Below are 22,095 nucleotides of genomic sequence, written 5' to 3'. Positions count from 1 at the left end.
CAGACAAAGTGGTAGGAAATTATCAATGGTTATTGTTTTACATATTGTTATCTACAAGATAGTTTCTCAGGAAAACAAATAGAAAAATAGGACCAACTTCTGACTGGTGTCCTTATAGTAGTTTAGGCATTACTATAACCAGCCCTCTGGCTGTTGGCTTTTTTTTGTGTGTGTGTGTGAAGAGCTTTTTAGTTACTAAATATGGCACCATGTGTTCCAAGGGTGATATAAATTACAGTGTGCAGGACAGGCTGGCTGCTGAGGTAAAGCACACTTTCTGCCCTACACCGCCATGAGGGGAAGGCACACATTCTTTTAAAAACATCTTATAAAAAATGTCCCCTAAAAAGGCCTCCAGAGAGGGCTGTGAGGCTTACCCATGTGGCATGGGCAGGGCACTCTAGACTGGCAGCACATCCCTACTGCTTGCCCAGAGCTCTGTCAAGATTGCTCTTGATGGTGTCCAGGAAGTCCTTGGTGTTCAGGAAATGTCTCTTTCAGCTTCACGTTGCTCAGGATGTGGATGCAGCCCGCCAGGTCCTTGGTCATGGCCCCACTCTCCACGGTCTCCATGCACACCTTCTCTAGCGCCTGCGTAAACCTGATGAGGTTCTGGTTCCCATCCAGCTTCCCACGGTGCTCCAGGCCACGCGTCCACGCGAAGATGCTCTTGATGGGGTTGGTGTTGGTGGGCCGGCCCTTCTGGTGCTCCCGATAGTGGCAGGTGACAGTCCCATGAGCTGCCTCTGCCTCTATGGTCTTCCCATCTGGGCAGACCAGCACAGACATCATCAAGCCAAGGGAACCGAATCCCTGTGCCAGGGTGTCCGAATGCACATCTGCATCGTAATTCTTGCAGGCTCACACAAAGCCGCCGGATGACTGAGGACCTGGGCCACCATGTTGTCGATGAGCTGGTGCTCGTACCAGATCTTATGTTTGTCAAAGTCCTTCTTGTAGTGTCTGTCAAAGATCTCCTGGAAGATGTCCTTGAAGCGCCCGTGGTAGGCCTCCAGAATGGTGCTCTTGGTGCTCATGTACAGTGGCCACTTCTTCTGGATGGCGTACTGGAAGCAGCTGTGCACGAAAAGTCACCCTACTGCCTCTTTCTTTTAATCCTGTGCTTTATTAAGCCTTGCTCTGGCTTCTTCTAAACATATGCCTGCAACATACTAAGCATTCCTCCAGCAAGTGGGACATGCTTCTGAGAGCCATGGCACTCCCAGTAGGGCACACAGGAGGACTGCTAGGGGCTGCTGAGCTTTTTCTCAAGAGACAAACACAAGGCAAATGAGAGGTTCTCTGTGACAGAAGGAATAGCACTTGTCCTTGCAGGACATGATGCTTTCTCCAGAGTGTGTGGGGTCCCCATGTACAAACTGGGGCCAACTGAGATAAGGAGGTCTGGGTTCAGGGCTGGAGGCTGAGTGTCTGGACCTGACCTCACCTCTGTCACCAAGCACCAACAGAAAGCTTTAAGGAATATTCTAAATTTGATCTAGCTTCTTAGAACAGTATGAATAAATGTTTATTAAAGGAGGAGGACAAAATATTCTACTTAACAGTCTATATGCTTCTTTGATCACTTCTAACTATGTACCTCTCCTTGAATATCAGAGAAAGACCTGTGTCTGACACTCAAATTCCTCCATTCAGTCTGAAGGTAAAGAAAATGAAAATTTTAGTGGGATAAATTGAACTCTGTGTAAGATGAGTTTAATGCTCACAAGTTTAGACAAATGCTCTTATTTTCCTTTGATGACTCATTTTGGATCTCTTTGTGACTGAGGGGTAGAATCTTAAGTCCCACTGATTAGGGCTTCTTGCAAAGCTCCAGAAACGTTCAGTGTGGTGAGCCAGCTGATAGAGCACTAAAACCATGCATTCCCAGACATCACCTGCAGAGACTGTGGTTCATTATGTGTGCATGAGGTGAGAGTGAAAGGTAAAGTGTGTACTGTTAGCATGCATTCTCAATGATTCTAATACCTGTAACCTCAGGATCACATTTGAGAAACATTATTCTAGAGACAATAATAAGTGGTGATGTTATGCTTGCTTTAAGTTTGGGTCATAGGCAAGAGGATGGAAGACAAATATTCTTGATCCTAACATGTATGGCCTAATCCAGTTCACCAGCCTGAGATCCACATCAAATTTGGGGGCCAGCTGACTTCAAGGTAGTCTAGGGGCTGATGGTTGGGTGGCCTTCTGTACAGCTTCATAACCTGTTACAAAATCAAGCCCTAGGTTATGCTACTCAATGCTGCATGTGATGTGTTCTCCTTCAGTTTTTTCCAAAGGCCCAGGATCAGGAACTCATGACCTTCACAGGTCAGCTGTGGGATGCTCAGTAAAGAGCTTCTGTTGAAGAGCAAGTGTACCTGTCGTGTGTCTATGCCCAGAATGATGGTCTTACAGATGTGGTCATGGATCACAGTGAGTACTCATCCAGGCTGGCCTTGTCCTTGCTGGAGAAGGTACTGGATAAATTCTCCAAGCAGGTAGACAGAATAGACTGGCCCATAGGATGCCCTGCCAGCATCTAGTATACAGCCCTGGAGTGCCACCACAGTAGATACCAGACTCCACCAAACCCTGACCCAGGAGCTAACCCTGAGTCAAGTACAGGCTGAGATAGATGAGACCAAAATCATTCTGCACAACACCAGGAAGCCTTTGTTGGAACAAGGCAAGAAGCTTTATGACTTGGTGCCCAAACTCATGCTGTGCAGAGTGGCTGGGTCATTTTTATTCTGAGTTCCCAGGAGGAAATGAAGATTGATGGAAGGGTTGAGAACATACAAGTTTATATTTCTATTGTGAATTTTGCAAATAATTTGACATTACATTGGATTACAAGATTCGATCCTATGTTTTCTATTGTGAATTTGTATGTTAGCATAACAGTAGCCAATTGTGCATCTCAGTAGCTGCATCTGGGGGATATAGGAAGTGATGTTTGTGTTTACCCATTGGTATGATGAATAGCAACATGTGTGCACCTATGCAAAATTTTCAGAATGAGATTTTTATCCACACAATACTTCACTTGACAGTTTTTGTGTATGTTTTCCTGGGCATTACATCATAGGGATGGAGGGGGTAAAATACATTCATACCATTCTTCTGTTATGTAACCATGTCATGTACCATACTGTGATGTGGGTGTGGCACACAGTAGCTGCACCTGGAGAAACCAGAAATGCAGTTTAGTACAGTGATACACAGAAAACCAGATCTGCAAGTTTTGGAGGTGGTCAAAAGTAAACCATAAGGTGACTCATGCACACCTGATGATGATTTTGACAATAGCCATCTGAGCCAAAGTTTCTGTGACAGTGAAATAGAGCAAGAATTAACCAATACAGACACAGAGAATGAAGACTTCCTTTATTCATATGACAAAGAAAACAGCAATGTGAGTACATATTTAACTAGTTGGAATGGTACAAAATGGTCAGGCAAACAAATGCAATGAATCAATGTTAGCACTAGATCCAAAAGTGTAATGGGTTCTTGGCAGGGGTGAAGTGTATTGAATGGAATGCTAGCACTGCCATTCAGCGTTGGAAATTGTTTCAGAAAAAATGCTACAAGATGTTGAGAAATATATAAATGTAGAATATGAGTAAAATATTCTGTATGCACTGAAAACCATATTCAAAAAAGTGCTTATTATGATACCTCCCTAGCTGAACTGAAAGCATTCATTGGTCTGCTGTACTTAGAAGGGCTTTCTCATGGAAAACACGAGAATGAAAAAAACTGATGGAGAAACAATACGTGTGGGCTTGAGGTTTGTAGAATAATAATGACACTGAAGAGGGTTGGTCTCCTTCAAAATAACCTAAAGTTAGCTGAGCATGGTGGCAGAGTCTGTAATTCCAGCACTTGGGAGTCTGAGGGAGGAGGATTCCCACCTTGAACTATAAATAGAGACCCTGTCTCAAAAAAACATTGCCTAAGGTTTGCTGACAAAACCACTCAGCCAAAAGGAAAGAAAACTGATAATCTGGCTGCTCTCCACTCACTGCGTGTTTTGTGGCTAATTATCAAGGCATTTGCACATCATCTAAATACATGACTATTACTGAGCATCTTGCAGCATTTTGTAGTCATGGTAGCTTTAGGAGGCATATGCCAAATACCTTCAAAATATAAATGCTGATAGATGCAAAGTCATATTATACTTTCAACTTAGAAATTTATTCTGGAATTAACCCACCAGATCTTTATTCATGTAGTAATAAATTGAATGATGTTGTGAAGAGACTTGTTGACCCCATCTCCCAAACTAATTGGAATGTGACATTTGACAGTTGGTTTAGAAGTTTCATGTTGATGTTACATTTGTTAACAAAGCACAAGCTGATCATTATGGGAACTATATGCAAGAACAAAGGATAAATTCCAAATAAAATTTTGCAATTTCAAATCAGAGAATTGTATAGTACAATCTTTGGACTTCAGAAGGATATAACATTGGCTTCATATATGGTGAAGAACTGGTATGGCTAATGTCAACATTTCACCGTGATAGAAAAATTGACAGGGAAACCTTGCCAAAAAGCAAGCCTGAGATGGTAGCTTCTTACAGTGAAACCAGAGTAGACATTGTTAATGAGTTATGCAGCAACTATGATGTCACTTGAAGGCAGTGGACAATGGTTGTGTTTTAAAATCAAAACACCAAATAGTTTGACAATACAAAAGAAAATAACAGGGGCTGGGGATTTAGCTCAGTGGCAAAAGTGCCTGCCTGGCAAGCGCAAGGTCGTGAGTTCAGTTCCCGGTACCGGAGAAAAAAACCAAAAGAAAATAACAAATGCAAACTATCATGGAGGAATTTTCTTAGTGGATTGGCACTAGAGTTCATAATACATCACTTACAATAGAGGAACAGCAAAATGTTTCTGCTCAGGGAACTATGAAAAAACCATGGTTCACACTGATGAGCTGACAGGTGTACAGGTAGGTGCATATTCATGACATCTGCATGTTCCATACACATGTATCACTTACACTGCCCTGATAGCACATATGTTTTGTTTTCTTGTCCTTTTGGTAGGGCATGGTTAACATCTCCTTGGCTTTCCTATTGTTGTAGTAGGTCTTTGTGATGTTGCACCTGCCTATTCACCTGTCAAGAATTTTTGTGGTAGACTTTTGTTCATATTTACATTGTAGTTCGCATAGGTTATTACTTGTGATGATATCTTTTAGGTTTTGTAAGCAAGTAAACAGCTGATGTGAATGCTGATGTCTATGCTAAGCACTTAATACACATTTGATATTTTACTTTATTGATATCTTATTTTCTTACAAGTGCACATTGTACAATATAGTAAGAACATCTGGTGAAAGAGGAAAACAGAAGAGCTGACAAGAACTGCCCACCACACAAGAAAGGAAAGTTAAGCACATGTGCTGTCAGTGTAAGTAAGATGTTTGCATGGGACATACAGTTGTCATGTGTGAAGACTGCCTTGTGTATAACAATTAATGCAAAGATTATTTTTGTTGTAGAATTCTATTGGTATTTTCATTGTACTTCATAAAGGAATTGCTTTCTTTTTTTTTTTTTTTGGTTTTTCTCCGGTACCGGGGACTGAACTCATGACCTTGCACTTGCCAGGCAGGCGCTTTGCCGCTGAGCTAAATTCCCAGCCCCTAGGAATTTATTTCTGATGTTATTTTTTAGGTTTTGCATGTAAGTACACAGCTGATATAAAATGTTGATGTTTATTCTAATTGCACAATGCATATTAAAAATTTAATATTTATTTTATTGATATTTTATGTTCCTATTAACTACACATTGTATAATATAATAAGAACTTCCTGACAAAACAGCAAAACTAACAAGATGTCAAGTATGTCCTACAAAAATGTCAGAAAGAAAATCACATGTGCTGTCAGTGTAAGCATTACATGTGTATAGAATGTGCTATTGTCACCTAGGAGGACTGCCTTGGGTGTGACAATTGAAACAAAGATTTTTTTTTTTTTTGTAGAGCTCTATTTGTTGTTTGGTTTCATTGTAGTTCATATTGGAATTTATTTCTGTTGTTCTTTTTAGACTCTGTCCACTGAAAACCAGTCAATGTTGAAAATTTTGATAATTTTTAAAACGCTCAATAAATATTAAAAATTCAATACTTTATTATCTGATTTTTTTCTCTTAAGGACTCATTGCTTCATATAATAAAACTTGTAAAAATAAAATTAGTAACTCATCAATAGAAATATTCTGAAGAATAAACGTGGATCTTAGACACCACAATGCTCTTTTAACACATAATTGGCATCATGCCCCAGGAGACTATAGATGTATTTTTGGGAAAATGAAAGTATGAACTCTGAGCAAGAAGGCACATTCTGGGCTCCTGCAGGCCTCCCCGTTTGATCTGCAGAACGTCTTTGGGTTTCACACTTGCATTAAGGTATTGTCTCTCCAGGAACAGAGGTGAGGTGGGTGACAGTGTTGGGGCGGGCAGACAGTGAGGCAGCGTGAGCTTGTTTGAGGGCCTGCTGTTCCCGCCAGGCCTGAAGGGAGCACCCATCCCTGGGTCTCCCATATTCTGCCCTGTATGTGTCCTGCCCATGCTAGGCACCTGCCTCTCCGTGCTGCAAGGTGTTTAGCAGAAGCTGCTGGGCGGGCAAGCAGGCAGGGCAAGGGCCCAGTAAGGAGCCAGTCTGGGTGTGGATACCAAGTCAGCTGGGAGTGGCAGCTTTCCAGGAGGATCCAGATGCAGGTCCCCTGTGCTGCCCAGCGGGAACCATCAGGATCAATGCAGCGGGGCAATGCGCTCCCAACAAACTGGCTTTTATGATTCTCTGGCTACAAGACTGTCTTAGCAACCGCCTAGGGACTGTGCATATGGTAAGTCTGTTGGTAGGCATCAGTAAAGCCAAAAACTTAGCACCCAGCACCCACTGTGCTTGTTTGTTCTGAGCTCACCCAGTCACAGCTGCTGTACCCCAGAGGTTCAGTCCTGGACCCAGGCCACAAGAACCCCAGGTAGACCCAGGAGGTGCCTGGTCCCAACAGCCTCTTTCTGCCTTATTTGAGTATGACAGCCCCGCCCTCACCCCCCGGGGATGGTGTCATCTCAATCATGGAGCCAGCCCTAACTTTGCTCTGCTGCCTAAGTGCTCCCCTGAGGACAGAGTGGGAAGAAAGGGGTAACCACACCCCCCAGACTGATTCCCTGCTGCTCCTTTTCTCAGGGCCCTGTGTTACCAAAGGGCTTTGGCCTTCCCTGAACTAACCTGCTGTCTTTTTGCCCCTGCCAGAGGCAAACAGCTGCAGAGCTGCAGTGAGGGACCTGGACCCCAGGGGAGAAGGAATGACTGGATGGTGCCAGGGAGAGGAGCTGGGGTGGGGGTGGGAGTTGAGTTCGGGATGAGTAGGGGGATCTTCACCCATGTCTGGAGGTCCACACTGGGTTACCCTGCTGTCCGGTGTATTCTAAAATTCAATCATTTGGCAGAGTGTATTTTAATAACTGCTGCCTAACTTCTCTGAGAGGTTTCTGTTTAGATAAAGTTGTCTTTTATATAGTGAAAGCCAACTCCTCAGTTTAAATAAGGTTGTACCAGTGTGGAAGGTCATCCTTGGCATGAATAATTGACAAACACTTCCCTTCCTGCTTTATGTATTGACTGTGGAGTGTGAAGAGCTAAAATTTCAGTATCAGAGCCGAAGATCTGGACTGGATGGGAGAGGCCCAACTCACTGTGCAGATGACAAATTCTTAGCAACAACGAGAAGCTACTATTTCCTAAGTGGTGTTTTGTGTCTAGTTTCTTTTTAGTTTTTATTTGTAATCCAAACAATAAACAAGATACACAAAGCAATAGGGTCTGCGTGCTCTTAAAGTTCATGATTTTTACTCTTCAACTTTTTTTGTAGCTAAATAAGTCGAGAGGCATATCTAGGTTTGAAAATTGGGATGAAAGCAATGGGGACAGATAAAGATCCTAAACAGACACAAAAAGCTGGTGAGAGAAACTTGTATGAGAAAGATTACAACTCTAATCTTGTTTTTTAATGTTTTGCTTATATTGTTTTCTCTAATTTTGTGTTAACATAAAATCGTTCAGAAGAATACTTTTTGCAAATATGATTAAGGTAATCAATTTATGGTTGGCATACACCCTTATCATGCTTCCTTCCTTCATATTTTCCCTATTTAAAAGCTTATTAGACTCTAAATATGATGTACTCAGAGCTTTTTAAACTTTTGAATATTTTTATTTTTTTCTTTCAGAAGCACTCAAAAGTGCAAGCCCTCAGGGTATTATACACATTATTCTACATCCTCTAAAGTCATTTAACTTTTATTTGTTGGTCAAGTCTTAGTTATCTTTGACCCTATCTTAAATGTTAAATTAAATTTGAAGCCCTGTTTCCATTATTAATATAGAAAATTATTTTCAGTACTGGGAAATCAATCCAGAGATTTCTTAATGACATACATCTCCAGCTTCTTTTTTATTTTATTTTATTGTATTTTAATTTTAAATTTTGAGATAGATCTTGCTAAGTTACTAAGTTACCTAGGCTGGACTTAAACCTGTGATACTTCTGCCTCAGCATGCCAAAGTATTGTGGTAAAAGAAATCTTATAGAGTGCCTTTGCCTAAGTGAACTTGAGTATTTCTCCCCATTAAAAACTAATATTACCCAACACTATATTTTGTATTTAAATATTCAAATATGGAAAAGATTCAGACAAGAGCCTGTATATTTTGAGCCTATAGACATATATCACCTAAGATATACAGCCCACAGATTTCTGAAAGGCATATGTTTTAAAGTGAGTCACAGCCCATTCAACCTCTGAGAAGGAAAATTACTGAAAAATGCACTTACTTTTCTGAACATTATATTACATTCTTAACCTGCTTTTAAGAATTTCACTATTTAGCACATAAATGCTTTATTAACATGTTCTCAATCAGACAGATATTGTAGATTCTAATTCATGTTATATCAACAATACCTTAATTTTAGGAATGTCAGTATTTTGGGAAAAATAGAAAATGTATATCTAGAATTAGCCATCAATGTGATGGACATGATGGTGAAGCCCTGTAGTTCTAGCACTCTGGGAAATTGAAGCAGGAGGATAACAAGTTTGAACCCAACCTTACTGATGTAGGAGAAGCCTGTCTAAGAATAAAAACAATAAAATACATAAAATAAAATAAAAAATAAAATAAAAAAGGTCTGGGATGTAGCTCACAGTGTGAAGGCATTTTCAGTTCCCAGTGTGTAGTTCCAAAAAAAATACTGATCAATGAATCAGTTGCTACTATTTTCAATAACAGTTACCATATTCAAGTGTATTTTTGGTATGTAAATATTTGTTTTTACTGCTTATTTCTACTATCAAACACTTGATACTAGAATTATCAAATTTCTATTGTTGGGCTAACTCATGCTTCTAGTGAACAGAATAGAAACCTCACTCCTTTCACACTTAGAGTAGATTTTCATTTGAAGCTGTGTATATTTGACTTGAACTTATGAACGTGGAGCTTTTTAAAAGTAAGGGGTTATTTTTATTCGTTCCAGTAATAAAAGTTATTCTACAGCAGACATAATTAACATTGAATACAGAAATAATTTCTTCTAGAGTCATTATTTGTTATATTTTTGGTTAAGTGAGGCTTTCTTAAACTTAAAGGATATTTTAGATTCTGAAAATAATTCAGATAATGTGATCTCTCATAAACCTATTTTAATGTAGATATTGTTGAAGTGCATTCTGAGGGGAGGCACATATACTCTTGTCCACACACACAACCTAGGCTTTTCCAAATGTAATACAATGATGTGAGCAGCATACAGTTTTTGGTTCGTAAGTCAAAATTCAAGGAGTCTCCTTAAACCAGTAAAGCACGTACTGTCAGTGATAAAGGACTAGGGTGAGTTTTTCTGTTTTGATTCACTGATTAAGCCTTCTGTTCATAACTGTCTAAATAACTGACTTACAAAGATGGTATTATTAGAAATCAAATATTTCAATTTATTGCCAGAGACAATTATTTTACTCAGAAATCTGACAGTAAGAATAAGAGTCTCAAATTTTGACAAAGAAAATTGTCATAGGAACTTGGTTTAAGTTTCCATTTGGGAATAAGATTATTTGAATATTGTTCTTGACACACAACCAAATTATGTGCTTTGATAAACAGCCAATATTTCGAATGATCCTTTGTTATTGCTATCTGCAGTTGATTCTATTGCATGGAGAATATTTTTAGTTCTGAGCACAGCAGGTGTAATACACGATTAAGCAGATAAAAATCACTGTTATTTTTATATCAAACAGTAATGTTACTTAAGCGATGAAGTCTTTTTAAAGCTGGTCTAAGCAAGTGAAAATTATCCAAATTGAAATTAAATATAAATAATTTGCAAATTTTTTTTCCATTGGATTCCTAGAAGAGGTACAACTGTCAATAAGACGATGGATGAAAAGTGTCACAAATTTTAAAATTTTAGCTCCCACATAGTTAATAAATCAGAATGATATTCACTTCTCTAGTCACAATTTAATGTAAAATCTCCAGTTATCTAATTTATAAGATACAGTTTCCCTTGACTTCACCCTTCATCCCTTTGATAATCATAGAAAGTAATCATGTTGTTTTCTATTTCTTAAGTACAAATCAGTTACAGCTGTCTAACTGAAGCTGGTTTAGAATCAGTAGGCCCCTTATGCACCTCTAGCTTTCAGAAAATAATTAAATTTTATAAACATTAAATTACAATAAAATCTCATTTATAATGAAAATAATGGGGATTTATTTTATTAGATATCCATTTGACTTCTAAGAAGTTCATTCCCTACTGCACATGATTAGTGATCTCTTTATCGAATCGGACATCAAAGCATCTTTTTCAAATCAAACATCAAATCTGAGTTGATGATTCACAGCCCAGGGACATCTTGTTGCTAGTGTCATGGCCAATGTTTGGAACTCTATCTGCACGTTTGCTGTAAGAGTTCTCCATACCATAACCTTCTTTGATGGAAAATCACCAATGGATTTATTATTTGTGTTATGTGTTTTATCAATTTTAAGCTAGGAAATCTGTACATGTAGTGCTGGCTGCTCCTTCATCTCATTCAGCTCTCTGTTTAGTTGTCGGATAATCAGTGAAGCCTCCCTTAGCTATCTGATCTAAAACACATATTCACACCATCTCTTCCAGGATCCATTTTCATAGTCTATTTTTCCCTATCATATTTATAGCTCCTTGAACTAGTATCCCTTGATTTGATAAGTTTCTCTTCTCAATGAGAATAAAAGCTTTATGAAAACTATCTCCAGAAATTATATGCTTTCTACACTTTTGTACTCAAGATCATCTAGCATTGTCAAATAGACAAAGAATTTAATCAATATTTGTTGAATAAATGAATGCGTAGGCTCTATAGAGTCTTTGTTCATCTTGGGGAATTTTCTGTTTTAAAAAAGGAAGGGAGAGTTAGCCACATAACTTTTATTTTGGAAATAGATAGTCTGTTCTCAATGAATGATTTACCACAGGACTTATTGATTATATTTAAATGGTCTCCCAAGAACTGACAGGGAACATTTTATACATACTAAGGTGTATAAAAATATAGACATCTTAAGATTATATGACCAGTGCACATTCCTTGGCCCAACGATGTTTAAAACAGGAAATAGTGTTTGAAATGAAATCACTAAATGAAGTGATTGCATTAATGTACACTACTGGATATTGTTTGTGGCTGACCCAGGACCTCTTTTCTAGTGGAAATATTGGTCCTATTGCTACTGTGCATGTTGGCTGATAACAAACCACGTAGCTATATCTCCAGAATTATACTAAGCCAAACAGAATCTTGGACTTTTCTCTCCTTCACAAATTAGCTAATGACTGATTGACAGGGATTCCAAAAGTAGTTTACCTTGTCTAAAGGTGGGGCTATCTTTGCTCTAGAATTTGAGCTTCTACAGCTGAGGTCTACAGCTGAACTTTTACTGAGACCACGTTTTTGTTTCAATTTTATTTCTCTACCACGTCCTGCTGTCTTCTACTTTGTTCTTGGGCTTGTCCCAACAAATAAATCATTCGAACAAGAGTCATTTGGAAAAGTCTGAGGCAACATATCCAGTCTCAACATTTTTGACTGATTTTAAGTACTTTGTAGTGTTCTAGATTGTATATATTTGCTTGACTATTTTAAGTACTCCTATGATAAGAATTGATTCCAGATATAGAGTCATGAGGCAAAAGCAGATGGAGAATGAATCAGTTCTGCTGTGAAATCCCAAACCATTTTTGCAGCACAAATGCCCAAAGCTTTCATGTATAATGCTAAAAATATAATATTCATCTTTCTAGTACTCGAGAAATGTCTGGGTTTGTATATAGCTATACCCAATATTGATATTTAGAAGTATATCAATATTTTAATTATTAGTTAATCAAAGAAAACATGGATTTGTAAATTTTTTTATACAATCTATGTTAGTTATCATCCAGCTACAGTATAGATTCTCAATGTTGTAAACAACTAGAGCAAAGTCCTGGGACACTGTCAATGTGCATTCTGTACATGAAAGTCTTGAAGCTGTGTGTACACTTGAGCAGGAATTCAATGTGATGTATTCTTGTATATATTCCTTGGTTTTGATTCCAGTGAGTTTTCAAGGTCATTTACTTTAGATTATTGTGTAATAAATTATTATACATTAGAAATCCTTAGGGAACTTCTCAACAATAAAAATATCTGCATGTACTACTATATTTATCAGATTTCTATCATTTTGACAAAATCCCTAGTCTTGAAATTAAAATGAGAAGAAAAGGTTTTATTTCACCCCAGGATTTCAGAAGTTTAGTCCGCAGTAGCTTGGCCTTGTTGGTCTGGACTAGTGGAGGGACAGGATGGTTGGAGGTCATGGCAAGGTAGCCTGCTCACATCATGTGGAGGACAGCAAAAGGAAAGAAGAAAGGACTGCGGTCCTAATATCTTCCTCAAAGAAAAAAAGAATCAAGTTACTCAACTTCCTCCAAGACCCCAGATTTAAGGTTATGACACCAGCTGTACTTAATAACCTGGAGATCAAGACTTTAACACATGGGACTTTAGGGGACATATCAAATCGAAACTACTGCAAACATCAACACTTTTAATATAATTTGTCAAGAATGTGGCTTGAGCATCAGTATGCTTTTAGAAGCTGCACAGGTTATTCTAATTGTGCATACACAGTTGATAACTGCTTCCCAGTATGTTTTTCTTATCAGAGTGTACATGTCAATTTCCTGTAGAAGACTGAAGTTTACCTTTCCCAGACTGGTAGAACTTTGCTCTGAGAATTGTATATAACAGTGTATGTTTAATATATTGCACTAGTTCCCTTGTCAAAGAGGTCATCTCTTATGTCCAACAGTGGTTCTATTCAGTACTGTTAACTGTAGTTGTATCATTTACTATTGTACACATTCTCAGAAATATATTTTTAGGTGATTTTGTCATTGTGTAAATATCATGGGGTGTACCTACCTTGTTTAGAACTAAGCCTACAGGTTATGGTCTACTACATACCCAGGCTGTGATGAGCTTGTTGCTCCTACACTACAAACCTCCACAGGAAGTTACTGTGCTAAACACTGAAGGTAACAGAATGGTATCTGTACATCTATACTTTTACAAGCATAGAAAAGTTACAGTAAAATTACTAGGTGATAGAAGCTTTTCATCTCCATTATAATATTTTGGCCTTATATGACTACTGTCATGTCATTATGTATCATAAGACAGTATATGTGTCAGATCTCTAGAGTTTATTTACTTTGTATCATTATGACCTTGTAACATTTTTTCCTCTGGGAAAATTTGAGAATGACTGGAGATATTTTTGATTGCCACAGCTATAGAAACATGACTGTCACCTATTGAGTGAGGGTAGAAATGCAGATAATTGTCTTACAATGAACAGGGCAGTCTCCACACGGTCAGAAAAGGATTATCTCTCTTCAAAGTTAATAGTGCCAAGTTTGAAAAATTTTGGTTTACACAAAATATTTATCTTAGATGTTTACATTTCTACAACATGTGTAATGACATGAATAATCAAGGCCTTTCTTAGAGTACTATAAACATCAAAATGTTCCTCATAAAAGGCATCCCAACTTTAATAAAACAGATGACAATAAACTAGCAACAGTTTAAGCATTTGGTTCCATTTATAAAGTTGAAACTTCTGTGCACTGACCAATAATACTGTAAATTGTGGACTTTCGAAGTCGTTAGTTTGACAGAATAAAAAATCATATTTGGATCCCTCAAACTCATTGGAGTACACTTCAATTCAAGGCCATGTTTTCCATTTGATTCAAGATAGAAGAGTAAAAGCCACTTAGAAGGAGTCAGAGATAGAAACTTACCACCTTAAGACTCTTCAGTGTGCCCTTAAGTAATCTTGAAAGCATATGTTCAGGTTCCCTCAACAAATGAGTCCATTCGTTATTGTGGTGGTGCATTTGCACTATTTTCTTTCTCTCCAAACAGTTCATGTCTCAAGTGGACACATAATTATTTCCTCTGAAACCATTTTGTTAGGTAGCTCCCTTTGCCCAATCTATGCATTTGAAGTGAGATTTTTAATGGATTGACTTCTACCCCACTTCTCCACCCCACCCACCAATAAGGCAGTAGACATTTGCCCAAAGATGGACCAATGTAAAGTGAGATAAAACATAAGGTCCTGAAACATTTCTCCTTCATTTCCTTACTAACCCTAGCTCCTATCCCTCTTCATTCAAATTCTACAATAACTACAATTTTCCCAGTAAATCCAGACATCATGTTGATTTGAGACGGAATCCTAGTATATTTTATTCTTAATTTTAGGAACGAAGAAATATTGACATAAGTTTTGTGTGTTACTTACCTGAGTCATGACTTCGGGCAGATTACTGGCCCCTCTCTTTTCAATTTCCTTATCTGCACGAAAAAATAACTATCTCATAATGTTTCTGGGAGATAATCCATGTAAAGTATCTCAAAGCCCTTGCACACAGAAGGAGTTAAATAAAAATTATCATTATTATTACTAATTATATAAATGATAATCTTAAATCTAAGTACTGTAAAATTGGCCGTTTAAATGTATTATCATCTTTTCTGGAGTTAACCCTCTTGAGTTCTTCAATAGAAAATTGTATAGTGTATAATTAGTAATAATTTAACTTCACTTTTTTATACTTGTATTCCTACATTTTCTTCTCTTAATGTGTTATTTGAGAATTTTAAAATTCACAACTCTTAGTAATGTGCTTGAATATTTTCATTAGCATTTTGTGAAATAGTTCTCAAATTCCCAGGCTTATTGAACTGTTTACCTTTTTAATTGGGATGATTATGCGTTGATTGTTGCTTTTGCCTCATATATTCTGATCTATCACCCCCCCCCACTGGGAAAAATCTATCTCTCCATCTGCTTCTCAGCTGTATATTTTATAAAATATTAATGTTATCTATGTTTTCATTATGGTAAGAACACAAGAGCAGTGGTACCCTCTTAAGAGATTTGTAATACTGAAACTTCTCAGGTTTGTTGTGATTTTAAGGTGTTACTATTTTATATGTGGTCCATCATTTACCAAAACATTATTATGCAGCACAAGGTTATATGTACAATTGATCTTTAGAACTCATCTAATTTGCATAACTAAATGCACCTTTATACCCACTAACATCAATTCCCCCTTTTCTCTTTGTGCCAACTCCTGGTCACAATTCCCTCTGCCTCTAGAGACTGACTATTTTAAATGGCTCATTTACAGAGAGCATGTAGTAAGTTGTTCTTTTTGACTAAATTATTTCACTTAATATGATAGCTCCATGGTTTATCTACCTTGTCAATAAAACTGTAAAGGATTTCCTATTTTCAAGACTGAATAATATTCCATGCATCACATTTTCTTTTAAATTTTCTAGACAAGGTGGTTTCCATATTTTAATTATTATAGAGTTCTGCAGTGAACATAGGAGTGCTAATATTCATTTGAGGTCCTGATTTAAATTCTTCTAGATATGGGTCCAGAAGAGAGATAGCTTGTTCATATTCTAGCTCTATTTTTAATTATCTAAATCATACCACAAACTGTTTTCAATAGCAGCTTGTTATGGTTTGTGTCTGAGTGTCCCCCCAAAGCCTCATGTGGTCATGGGGCAGGCTTTTAGAGTTTGATTGATTATGGGTGTGAGAGCTACACCCGCCCTGGGGTGAATAGTTTGCATATGTAAGAGGGGAGAAAGAGGCTGCTTGCCACCATTCCTCCCTTTTGTGCTTGTTGCTTTTGCTGTGTTGCACTGCCTTGAATGGGGGTTGCCCTCTGCCATGTGCCATCCTGCCTTGGAGCCAGCCGAGTAAGGACTGAAACCTCCACAAACTGTGAGCTAAATAAACCTTTCCTTCCTAAATTTTGGGTGTCGGATATTTTGTCCCAGCAATGAGAAAAAAAGTAACCAAGACAGTTGTACTATTTTGTATTCTCATTCCGAAGCTACACAAATTTTTATTTCTTTTTATATCCATACCCACACTTACTGTCTTCCGTATTGTAGATAGTCTTTAATTTCTTCTTGGGGGGCCAGGAAATTCTTTGCTTCTCCTCTAGTTTTGAAGACACTTTGGCTAAGTATAGTGTTCTTTTTTGGAGGATTTTTATGTTTTTCCTTTCAGCAATTGAGTATATCATCCCACTCTTTTCTGGCTTACAAGGTGTCTGTTGAAAATCTGCTAATCATTTTAGGTTAATTTACTTGTATGTGAAGAGTTGGTCCTCTCCTCTTGCTTTCAAAATGCTCTGATTTGACTTTGTTTTACTATTTAAATTTCTTTAATTGTTGAATGCCTCTTTGGCTTGTTTTTGGAGGATCATTATTTAGTCCTACAATTGACACAGTTTCTACTTTCTCATTTTGTTCCCAAGTCACCTAAACATTTCCTCTTATGAACAATGTTCTCTTTGATACATTACCAAAATGGGCCCTATGCTGTAATCACAAAGGACAATATTGGGAAGTATGAAGATGTAAATGATTTTAAAAGATATTATTTTTTTCCTTCCGTTTTCAAATTATTTCTAACAGTTTCTAAAGACAGTCACAGTTGCCTGAAGCATGTCTTCTTCACTCATAAAATCACCTACGTCATTCCCAAGTGCTTCTGAACTTGTGGTAGGCTTTTCACATGATTGTGAAGCCTGTCCTGACGGATCTGCCTGCTGCTGCTCTTGATGCTGCTGCTTTTCAAAGGAGGCTTCTCTTCTCTTCCGCAGCTCTTCAAATGTAAGATTTGTGGCTCCAGACAAGTAAACATGGAGTCCATCTTCCAGAAGAAACAAGAAAGATCACTTCATGCTCAACACTGCCTGAATAATCTATTGCAAGGAGAATACTTTAGCCATGTGGAGTTATTCTCAATTGCCCACCAGTTGCATGAAGAAGAAAAGATGAGAATGCACATTTTCACAACGGCCTTCTGGAAATATGGATGACAGTGGCTTTTTCTCTATACAAGTTATGATTTGATTGTTGACAGTATTATTAAGGTGTCTCAGTATAGGTTTCTTTGGATTCACTTTATCTGTCATCCTTTGGTATCCTGAAACTGGATGTCCACTTCCTTCCCCATTTTGGGAATATTTTCAGCTACTGTTCTTATATTCCTAACCTCTTCTCTTTTTTTCTTGGCAACTAACTCTCTACATGTATTGGTTCACTTGATGTGCTCCTGTAAGTTGCTTTAAAGCATTCTCTGTTCCTTTTCCCCCTTTGCTTCCCTGATTGGTTATATGCCTATGCTTTACCTTAGAGTTTACTAAGTCTTTCTGCTTAGTCTAGTGTGCTACCCAGTTCCTTCACTGATTTTTCAGTTCAGTTGTTATATTCTTTCTGAGGAATTTATAAAGATCAGAGCAGAAATTAATGCAGTGAAAACTAAGAAAACAATACAAAGAATGAATGAATCAAAGAGTTGGTTCTTTGAAAGTATAAATAATATTGATAAACTTATAGCCAACCTTATCAAAAAAAGGAAAGAAAAAACTCATATTCATGCAATATAGAATGAAAAGGCTGAAATCACTACAGATCCTGTGGAAATTCAGAAGCTCTTCAGTATCTACTTCAAAAAATCTTTACTCTCATAGGATGGAAAACAGAAGAAATGGGCAGATTCCTGGCAACATGGATTACCAAAGATGAATCAAGAAGATATAAAATATTTCTTTGTTAAAGTTCTCACTTAGTTCATAGCTTATATTCCTCTGCTTGTGAACATTTTTGTGATGGTTCTCTTAAACTCTTTCTTGGGGATTTATTTATGTACCTTTATTTTATTGGAATCAGATTTATCTTCTTGTTTCAATAATGCTCTCCTTTTTCTTCATTGTCTTTGACACTTCGTGTTCATATCCGCATGCAAGAAAAGTCACCACCTTTTCATCCCTCACACTGGTAATTTATGGGAGAAAACATCATGTGTTATTTCAGCCAGATCATATGCAGATCTCTCAAACTTTAGGGCTGGCATAATCATAATTTGTGTTGATAGCTCCTGAATCTAGAGTTTGCTAGTTACCATATGTGCCCCAATACAGGTAAGACAGAAGGCACTCCCTCAGGTATCATATGAAAAAGTTGAAATATTTGATAAACAAATCTTTCCCTCACCAGGGAGATGTTGCCCCCTTCCTTCTGTCTTTTTCTCTGCATATAGTCAGAAAGAGGAGGTTTATTTATCACTGCACTCTAGTTTGGACCATTGCTTTTCTTCCCAAATGAAGGCTCCTATCTGTAGCCCAAGACAGACTAGATAGGAGTTCATCTCTCATGTAGTACTATGAAAACTTATAATAGTAGTAGCTCTCAACTACCTTGTGGATTTCTTTAAAAAAGACCTTTTTTTGTGTCACAATTGAATAAGTATATTTATGGGATAAAAGACAGTGGAGAATTTCCTATTCCAGAATCTTGTTCTAGGGTAATGTGTTTTTTTTAATGTAATTTTTATAATTATTTGATTTTTTGAAGTTTTTTCTCTAATCTAATACTTTTTAACCCTCCACTATGATTTTTGTGTAGAAAATTGTGTTACCATTTCAGCGAACAATTTCTGATACATTACTGTGTCACATGATTGTTTTGTTTCCACATGTGCACTGTCTTGAATAATTAGATGACAGTCAGAACATTTATTATTTCCCAGTACAGTCAAAGACACACTTCACTTAGTAGCAGGGGAAGACATGCAGGGGGCAATAATTGGGCACTCTGAACCCTTTAAGTCACTCCCTATCCACAGTAATCCATAGGGAATCCAGGAATTATACTCCTACATCCTCTGCGTGTCGAGCTAAGTGAGGAAATCTACATTTTCACTGAAACTTAGATCTGAGGTGCCACGTACCCTTCCACTGCACATGTAGTGTCATACAAAGCCAATAAAATTAAAGACTTAAACAAGCTCAAGAATCTAATCACATAATGCCCTACATATTCAAGTTTTAATAGAAAATCGCCTGTCAGACCAAATATAAGAAAAGTCTCAAAGCAATATCTCAATAATTACCTGTAAAAGAAAACACCATATCTCAAAACAAGGCAAAACTGTCAAGGACTCTACACATACAAATCGGGTTATATCATCAAATATATAAATTTTCTGAAAGTACAAACAACCAAACTAACCCAGTATATAATAAACCATTAGGCTACATCTGTTCAAGGAAATTAATTTATAATTTTAAGACTCCAGGACAAGAAATAATAAGGCTGAGCTAGTTTACAAGCGAATACTACTATTTACAGAAGAAAGACTTCATGCTTTCTCCTTAAGAATAGAAATGCAACAAAAATGCACACTGGCACTAGTGATATATGACAGAGTTCTGAAATTTTTTTGCAATAAGACAATAAAACAAAGTAAAAGTCACCTGGATCAGGAAACCATTTCTATTTACAGATGGTATATTATTGATGAAGCTTGGGAAGTCTAAAATATTTCTAGAAAAACTTACCTCAGTAATGTTAAAGGAGTTAAGATCAACATGCACAACTTATTTTGTATTTATGTAATAGCAGTGAACATAAAGATATCGAACTTAGAACCCCTTTATGATCTCTCAAAATAAAAGTATAAGGACTTATACATTTAAACTCTGAAGCACTGATGAAATAGAAATAAACCAAAGAACACTGTGTACAAACAAGTGGAGCCATAGACCATACTCAAGGATTGCAACATGCGAATGATACCAATTCTTTGCAACTCTATATACTTAGTTAATAAAAATTCTGCCAAAATTCTATCAAGATATTTTGAAAATATACACAAGATTATTCTATAATATTTATGAATATACAAAAGAACTATGATAGCTACAATTGTTGCAAAGAAGATTAAAATGAATATTTTCTTTTTTTTTTTTTTTTTTTTTTTTTTTTTTGGTTTTTCTCCGGTACCGGGAACCGAACTCACGACCTTGCGCTTGCTAGGCAGGCGCTTTGCCGCTGAGCTAAATCCCCAGCCCCATTTTCATTGTTTTTAAGATTTGTTACATAGCTACAATATTCAAGACTATGTATTATTGTAGGAGACAGACACACAGATCAATAGAACAGGCTAGAAAGCAGATCTATAAGACTAGAATTTTTAACAAATGCGCAGCGTCAATGCAATGGATGCAATTTCTAATAGAAAATGTTGAGGCATTTGACTTTCTCTCCACAAATATGGGGCTTTGATTTAAGCTTCAAATCTCATAAAAAATTAACTCAAATTACATCATAGACTTAAAGTTACACAAACAACATATGATTGAAAATATGGTGAATGTTTAAAAATTACAATAAAAAACACATTGCCCTTAATCCCCATCAAAATGCCCCCCTCATTTGGAACACACATCCCATCATTCTTGCCACATTCTGAAGCAATTGTGGAAGTCTTTTTCTGAGAATATCTTCAGTGGCACTTTTGTGGCTCCCTTGATGCCCAGAATTGATTCAAGATGTTTTCTTTGCATGGTCGTTTTGACTTTGGGGAGGAGTTAAAAGTCATGCAATGGTAGATACAGTGAATAAGATAGATGAGGACATACTGTAATGTGTTTACAAGCCTGCCTTTCCATTGGATGGCACTCAGAAGTATTCATGACATTGTTGATCACCCTCATAAAGAAACTCTTTAAAGTTGATTTCCACAATTGCTTATGAAAGTGGCAAGAAAGATGGTATGTTCCAAGAAAGGGGAAGTATTTTGAAGGCTGTGGTGAATTAACTAATGGTCAATTTATAACATCCAGCTGAACTATATCAGCATGTTTCTGGGTGTGGAAGGCCTGCCTGAGGATTGCTGCCAACAACACAAAAGAATTGGAGGGGAAGATGGTGTGTGGAGAAGCTTGTCTCACTGGTTTTCCTGACATGAACTCAGCTGTTCTCATCACTTAGGTCCTTGCTGTTATTGAAGATGGCTGCTGTTCTCACAGGGGAGTTCAAGTGCTGACCCTTCAGCCTGCTGGCACAGATCCTTCATCCTGCTTGCACAGTCTTTCTAGCTTCCACCACTGACCTTTGGGCCTTCCCAGTGCAGATCCTTGATATGGACTTCCATGAGACATTGTCATAGGCTCTAGGCCTCCAGCTGGACTCATGCTGGACATTGTTGTGAGATCCAGGTTCTCAGCTGGATTCTTTGGGTCTCTAGTATATGGAAAGATCTCCTGCACTCTTCTGCATTCACTCCTTTGGTGAATATTATAAAATAATCCTATGAAATTATGTGTCCTGTATTAAATCTATTCCTTTGCAAATCCAATTAATAGCAATGTGACTTTTAAATGTTTTATTTAAAAATTTACTATATATTTTGATCACACTTTGTATAATTCTGAAACATTTAAACAACTTAGATTTGTTGAGAAGTAGGATTAGGCAAAGTTCTTAGACTTGGCAGGCACCAAAAACATGACCCAGAAAGAAAACTTTATGTTTTTTTTTTGTTTTTTTTTTTTTTTTT

General features: G+C 37.3%; 2 pseudogenes; one reads left to right on the top strand and one right to left on the bottom strand.

Moving 5' to 3' along the window:
* Positions 1–419: 419 nt before the first annotated feature.
* LOC102021823 lies at positions 420–1,881 on the bottom strand (annotated as a pseudogene).
* Positions 1,882–2,253: 372 nt separating this feature from the next.
* LOC102021503 lies at positions 2,254–2,760 on the top strand (annotated as a pseudogene).
* The last annotated feature ends 19,335 nt before the right edge of the window (positions 2,761–22,095 follow it).

This window comes from Chinchilla lanigera, unplaced genomic scaffold (genome assembly GCF_000276665.1).
Source record: "Chinchilla lanigera isolate Chin_1 unplaced genomic scaffold, ChiLan1.0 scaffold00001, whole genome shotgun sequence".
Classification (NCBI taxonomy): Eukaryota; Metazoa; Chordata; class Mammalia; order Rodentia; family Chinchillidae; genus Chinchilla; species Chinchilla lanigera.
The sequence above is the reverse complement of the archived record's forward strand: the minus strand, read 5'-3'. Positions and strand labels throughout refer to the sequence as shown.